This window comes from Mandrillus leucophaeus, unplaced genomic scaffold (assembly GCF_000951045.1).
Source record: "Mandrillus leucophaeus isolate KB7577 unplaced genomic scaffold, Mleu.le_1.0 Scaffold1358, whole genome shotgun sequence".
Lineage (NCBI taxonomy): Eukaryota > Metazoa > Chordata > Mammalia > Primates > Cercopithecidae > Mandrillus > Mandrillus leucophaeus.
In genome coordinates this window covers 22517-28443 of record NW_012101319.1, presented here as the reverse complement: position 1 = coordinate 28443, position 5927 = coordinate 22517, and the positions used below count along the sequence as shown (strand labels likewise).

Below are 5927 nucleotides of genomic sequence, written 5' to 3'. Positions count from 1 at the left end.
CATTCTCTTCTCTTTCCTGGAATTCAATAACATAAATATTTGCTCTTTATCACAGGGTCTTGCTCATTTTTCTAGTCTATTCTAATTTCCTGTAAACTACTTCTTTCATCTGTCTTTTCCATTCTGTTGTTGAGTCCATCCATGGACCTTTGCATTTCAGTTATGGTATCTTTTGGTTCTATAATTTCCCTTTGATTCTTCTTTATATATCTTATTTATTTACTGAGCTTTGTAGCATTTTTTCATTTGCCTCAAGCATGTTTATAATCACTTGCAGTAGCACTTTTATTATAGCCGCTTTAAAATATTTGTCAGATGATTCTAACAACTTTGTCATCTCAGTGTTAGCATCTATTAATTATCTTCTGTCATTCAGTTTGAGATCTTGTCCATTCATAACAAGTAACTTTTCACTGAATCTTTGACATTTTGTAATATGAGACTCTGGTTATTATATAAAGCTTCAGCCTGGAATGATGACTCTTACCTGTAATCCCAGCCCTCCGGGACGTCAAGGTGGGAGGATCACTTGAGCCCAGGAGTTTCAGACCAGCCTGGGCAACATAGGAAGACCCCATCTCTAGAAAAAAGCTTAATGTTAGCAATGTGTGGTGGTGCACACCTGTGGTCCTAGCTACTCGGGAGGCTGAGGTGGAAGGACTGCTTGAGCCCAGGAGGTTGAGGCTGCAGTAAGCCCTGATTATTCCACTGCACTCCAGCCTAGCTGACAGAATAAGACTCGATCTCCAAAAACATATATACATAAAGAAAGAAATAAGCTTTTACTTCAGCTGGCTTTTTCTGTTATTGCTCAGCAGGGGGAAGTGAGTTCCTACTTTATTACTGCCAGAGAGAGGTAGAAGTTTAGGTTCCCCCTCAGCTTTCCTGTAGAGGGGTCTACTCATTACTTCTGCGCAGGGTACAAGTCCTGGTCCTCACATGGTCTCCACTACCACCATGGTGGAGGTGGCCTCATTACTGAAGAGTAATGCCAAACATTCTGACTCTGCACTGAGCTGCTTTGATACCAAACAGTAAAGAAGGGAAAGAATACAGCATTAAGGCTGGGTAGGTGTTGAAATCTAGGCTTTCCATGTGGTCTCTCTTAAAATAGCAGGTATGGACTCTTTACTTCTGGAGGGGAATCAACAACACAGGTCCTTACTTAGCCTTCTGTGACACTATCCCGGCAGGGGTATTGGAGTAGCTTGTTGCAACATCTTGAGGTGAAAGTCTAGACTTTCCACTTAGTTTTTACTGATATGGAGTGGGTGGTGGCTCACTTTTTCCTTTTACTTTTTTTGTTAGTGTTTGGCTGGGGTAGGTTGTCTGAAGGTTTTCTGTCTTGCTGGGCTGCCCTACTGTAGTCCTTTGGCTAGAGAGAGCAGACTTTTATTGGGCCTGGTTTTTGGTCTACATATATTGACATTTTGGGGTTATCTTCTTCAGCTTCTAGAGTGGGAAAGCACAGAAAGCAGAAAAGCACTGCAGTGTGGCCCAGAACCTACCCTTCCCATTGAAAGCTGCATCTTCTAATCTTTTGACCATGAACACTCTTGTTTATTGTCCTTTCTGCTTTGGTATCTGTGCATTTCTGTTGAATTTGTGAGCAGTTCTCTAACACCATTGGCCTTGGAATACTTTTTCACTGTGCTTTCTAACTGATTATGAGATATGAGATATTATGGGATATGAGACAAAAAAACATCACAAATGTAATTCACCACCATATTATTCCTTACGTTGTGAAGTCTGTAGCTACTTGCCTTCTCTTCATCTTTCAGAGCCTCCTTCTGTTTGTTCTGTATGTAACGTCCAAGCTTGTTGTAATTAGGGGGAGGAATGGGAAGGAGCGCATCTAATTCAGACTTGCTGAAGTGAAAGTCCTTAAAGCTTCTTTTATTGCTCTCAGTTGGTTTGTAGGTATTTTATTTTCATTTTATAGGTGCCACATGGTTCATGTTATGTTCATTCTTAAGTTTATAAATACTCATGTATATAGTTACTATTTTTAAGTCTAATGTATGTAGGATCTAAAACACTTAAATTCTCCATCGTTTCTCAATTTCTCTTAACCTTCAGAGAGAGTCCCAAGAAGCATATATATGTATGAAAAACGTTCCAGAGAGCATCACATTTTATTACTAATTGCAGTTTTGATTCCACAACTCTGTATAACTTGGCATTCTGGTGAATTGGGCCCGAACATCTGTGAATCTTAAAAATAGTGGTTGCCTCATTATGGCTTCCTTATGCATAGGATTAAGAACACAGATCGTGGAATCAGACAGCCTGGCTTCCACACTCTAGCTGGGTGACCATGACCACGAAGAAGTTCCTGAATGTTCCAGTGTCAGTTTATTCACCTACAAAATGAAGATAATTTGAGTATTAATTTGCTGTCATACAAATAGTCTTTTTTTCCCTGTAGGTAAGGGAAATCTAAGATCATTTTTCTCTGGTTGCTTTCTGTACTTTTTCTTTGTCTTTAGTTTTCAGAAGTTTCATTACATTGTGTCTTAATTTGGATTTCTTTGGTTAAACCTGTGTAGGGTTCATCCAGCTTCTTAAACTTACAGGGTTAAGTCTACAGTAAGGCTAAGTGTATTAATATGTATGTAGCATTTACAACAGTGTCCACCTCATAAGAACCATTAAGTGTTAGTGATTAGTATTACCACTGCCTTCCCTCAAGGCAGCACAGAAAGAAGAAAAGTGCTGCAGTGTGGTCCAAAACCTGCTCCTCCCATTGAAAGCTGCATCTGCTAATCTTTTGACCATGAGGACTCCTGTTTATTGTCCTTTCTGCTTTGGTATCTGTGCATTTCCCTTGAATATGTGAGCAGTTCCCCAACATCATCAGCACTGGAATACTTTTCCATTGTGCTTTCTAACTGATTATTATTTTACTAATAAAGATCACACCTTCCTTATCTTTGTAATTGCAGTAAAGTGCACTGGTTTCTTAGGCATTCTAGGAGCTTTTTAGTGGATGTGTGTGTGTGTTTGCATGTCCAGGTAGTCAATTATTTTATAGGTAAAGTATAATTTCAGTCACTATATCTTTTACTTCAGTTACACTGCTCAGGACTTGAAAAATGTGATTTTCTTTGCTCTCTTTGTTCTCATTTTTCTTTTTCTGAGACACACATAAAATGCTCTGTCACCCAGGCTAGAATGCAGTGGTGTGAACATAGCTCACTACAGCCTTGACATCTCAAATGATCATCCCACCTCAGCCTCTCGCCTCGCATGGCTAGTGTTTCTGTTGTTGTAGAGACAGGGTCTTACTATTTTCCCTAGGCTGTTCTTGAACTCCTGGGCTCATGTGATCCTCCCACCTCAGTCTCCCAAACCACTGGGATTATAGGCATGAGCCACCAAGACCAGCCTGTTTTGATTTCTTATACAGGTAAAATATCCATCCTCTAATTTCCATGTCAACAACTTCTCTGTCACAATTAACATTTTCTCTCCCTATGCTCTGCATTCAGGCATCTCATTAACTATTTATTTTTTACTGCCTTCAACCTTTTTATTGATAATTTTATTGCTGGGTAACAAACCTGCACGTTATGCACATGTACCCTAGAACTTAAAGTATATAAAAAAAATATTTTTAGACACTGTTGCTCCTTTGTTATAGAGTTACGTTGAGCAGAGAGGAAAAACCAAATATTTTCTTATCTTCTTCTGGTCTATCTGCATAGGGAAAGAAAAGTCTAGGGCATTTAGGTTTTCTTATCTTCTTCTGGTCTATCTGCATAGGTAAAGAAAAGTCTAGGGCATTTCTTTGTCCAATGTTTTACAATTTCTATTCGTATTTTTTAATTGTATTTTTTATATGTATTTTTATGGTCTTTTAAAGGAAATTTAAAGATGGTGGATCAGGTATAACTGGTGTGCTACCATTTTAACATAGATATCTTTCAAATGACAACATGCTATAACTGTTACTCATGTGTGACCTTGAGTATGTAATTCTTTGAACTCAAGTTTCATCATATTTAAAATGGGGTAGGAAGACAGTGTTAAAATTACGTTTTCCAGTTGCAAACGATCTTTAATTATCTGTTTGTATTCATAGGAATGTTTAAATTATGAGGTAGAGATTATGAAATTTAACAAATGCAGATGATTTTAAAATACATATATTTAGCCCAGATTCAGGCAATTGATTGACTACCAAAAACTCCACTCAAAAATAAATGCCTGTGTAAGGTATAACAATTCTGATACCACTACACATCTATTTTGGAGTTGAACAATTAAGTAAATGGAAACATCTAGGCTTCTTACTACTGGGGTGAGAGTTTACAGGTAAGCAAGGGGAAGAGGCCAGATTAGAACTAAAAGCATTCTAATAAATTAGAATTGAAAACACCCTTATAAACTCATGTTCAGCATAACATAGTTACATATAGAAATGTTTATAAATATGTTAATATACATGTAGATTTCCTTACTCTCTCAACTGAAAGGGTCTGGAAGCAACAACATCCTAGGAGTAACAAGCACATCTAGCGCCCAGATTTGATTTTAACACCTTTCTTGAATAAATGGAGTTGGGCTCCTTGGAAAATGGGCTGATTCTAAGACTGGGGCAGAATGTATCTGTGATGATCCTGGAATATCCTTTAGTACCAAAAAAATAAGGAAGTGCTCAAAAAAAATACAACAACTCCACACAAGGATGAGGGCTTAGCAAAGGGACACCAGAACCAACTGAAAGGGCCCCCACTGGCCAAAGCCACAGCAATTTGAGCAACAAAATAAGTAAAGTGGTATTAGATTATAACCAAAAGTATAAAATGAGTATCCATTAATCCATATGGATATAAATAGTTGAGTGAATTAGTAAATTGGTGAGAGTAGACAAATCTCCCATGCAGAAGAATCCAAATAATTATGTAGATATTTTGTCCTCAAATAAATAGATCTTAACTTCCCCACTCCTTAAGTATGAACTGTGGTTGGTGATTTCTTTTGAAGGAGTACAGTATAGAATGGAGGGAAAAACAGTACCTTTACAGAGAAATCTGGCAAACACTACCTCAGCCAGGTGATCAAGTTCAATATTCAGCAATAAGTCATGTTGTTAGTGTGTGCTCTTGATATGACATGATGAGAATTGCACTTCGCTTCTGTGATATTCCTCCTTAAAACACACAACCACAGTCTAGTTACGAAATTAAAAAAAAAAAAAAAATCAGACAAATCCCAAGGGAGGAAAATTCTACAAAATACCTGTTCAGTACTTCTCAAAACTTTCAAGATCATCAAAAACAAGGGAAGTCTTGAGAAACTGTCACAGCCAAGAGGAACCTAAGGAGATATTATGATTAAATGCAATGTCGTATTCTAGTTGGGATCCTGGAATAGAAAAATGATATTTTGTTAAAAACAAACTAAATAAATATGAATTAAGTATAAACTTTAGTTAGTAATTTATCAGCATTAATTTATGAATTATAACTAATACACCATACCAGTGTAAGATGTCCGTAATAGAGAAAATGGGCTGTAGGATGTGTGGGAACTCTATCAACTGCAGTTTTTTCCTGTAAATTTCAAACTGCTCTGAAATAAAAATACCTGTGGAATAAATGAGTGAATGGAAGGAAAAACAGTGTAGGAAACAAGGACAGAGAGTTTAAAAATTTATGTACTGAAGAGAGCTTTGCATAAAATATATTGGGTATATTGAGTTAGTTTTTAAATATAGACTAGAATAATTGTTTTCTCTTGCAAAAATAGATGCAAATAGAAGACAAAAATTTGAACACTGTGACACAGCCAGCACATAGCCAATAGCATTTGATTTCAGTAAATAGCTTATAATAATCAGGCCAGGGACAGTGAGCCAGCTATTAGAACTATTTTTTCCCAATAAAATAATTGCCTTAATTCAGACTGAGAAAATATTT

The 5927-nt window shown here is 37.0% G+C and overlaps 1 long non-coding RNA gene across 1 annotated transcript; it reads right to left on the bottom strand.

The window, feature by feature from the left end:
- Positions 1-1878: 1878 nt before the first annotated feature.
- Positions 1879-5160, bottom strand: LOC105534490. The gene is made up of 2 exons (XR_001005286.1): positions 5026-5160; positions 1879-2366 (listed from the first exon to the last, which is right to left on the bottom strand). It is a non-coding gene; the product is annotated as an uncharacterized LOC105534490 (long non-coding RNA).
- Between the last annotated feature and the right edge of the window lie 767 nt (positions 5161-5927).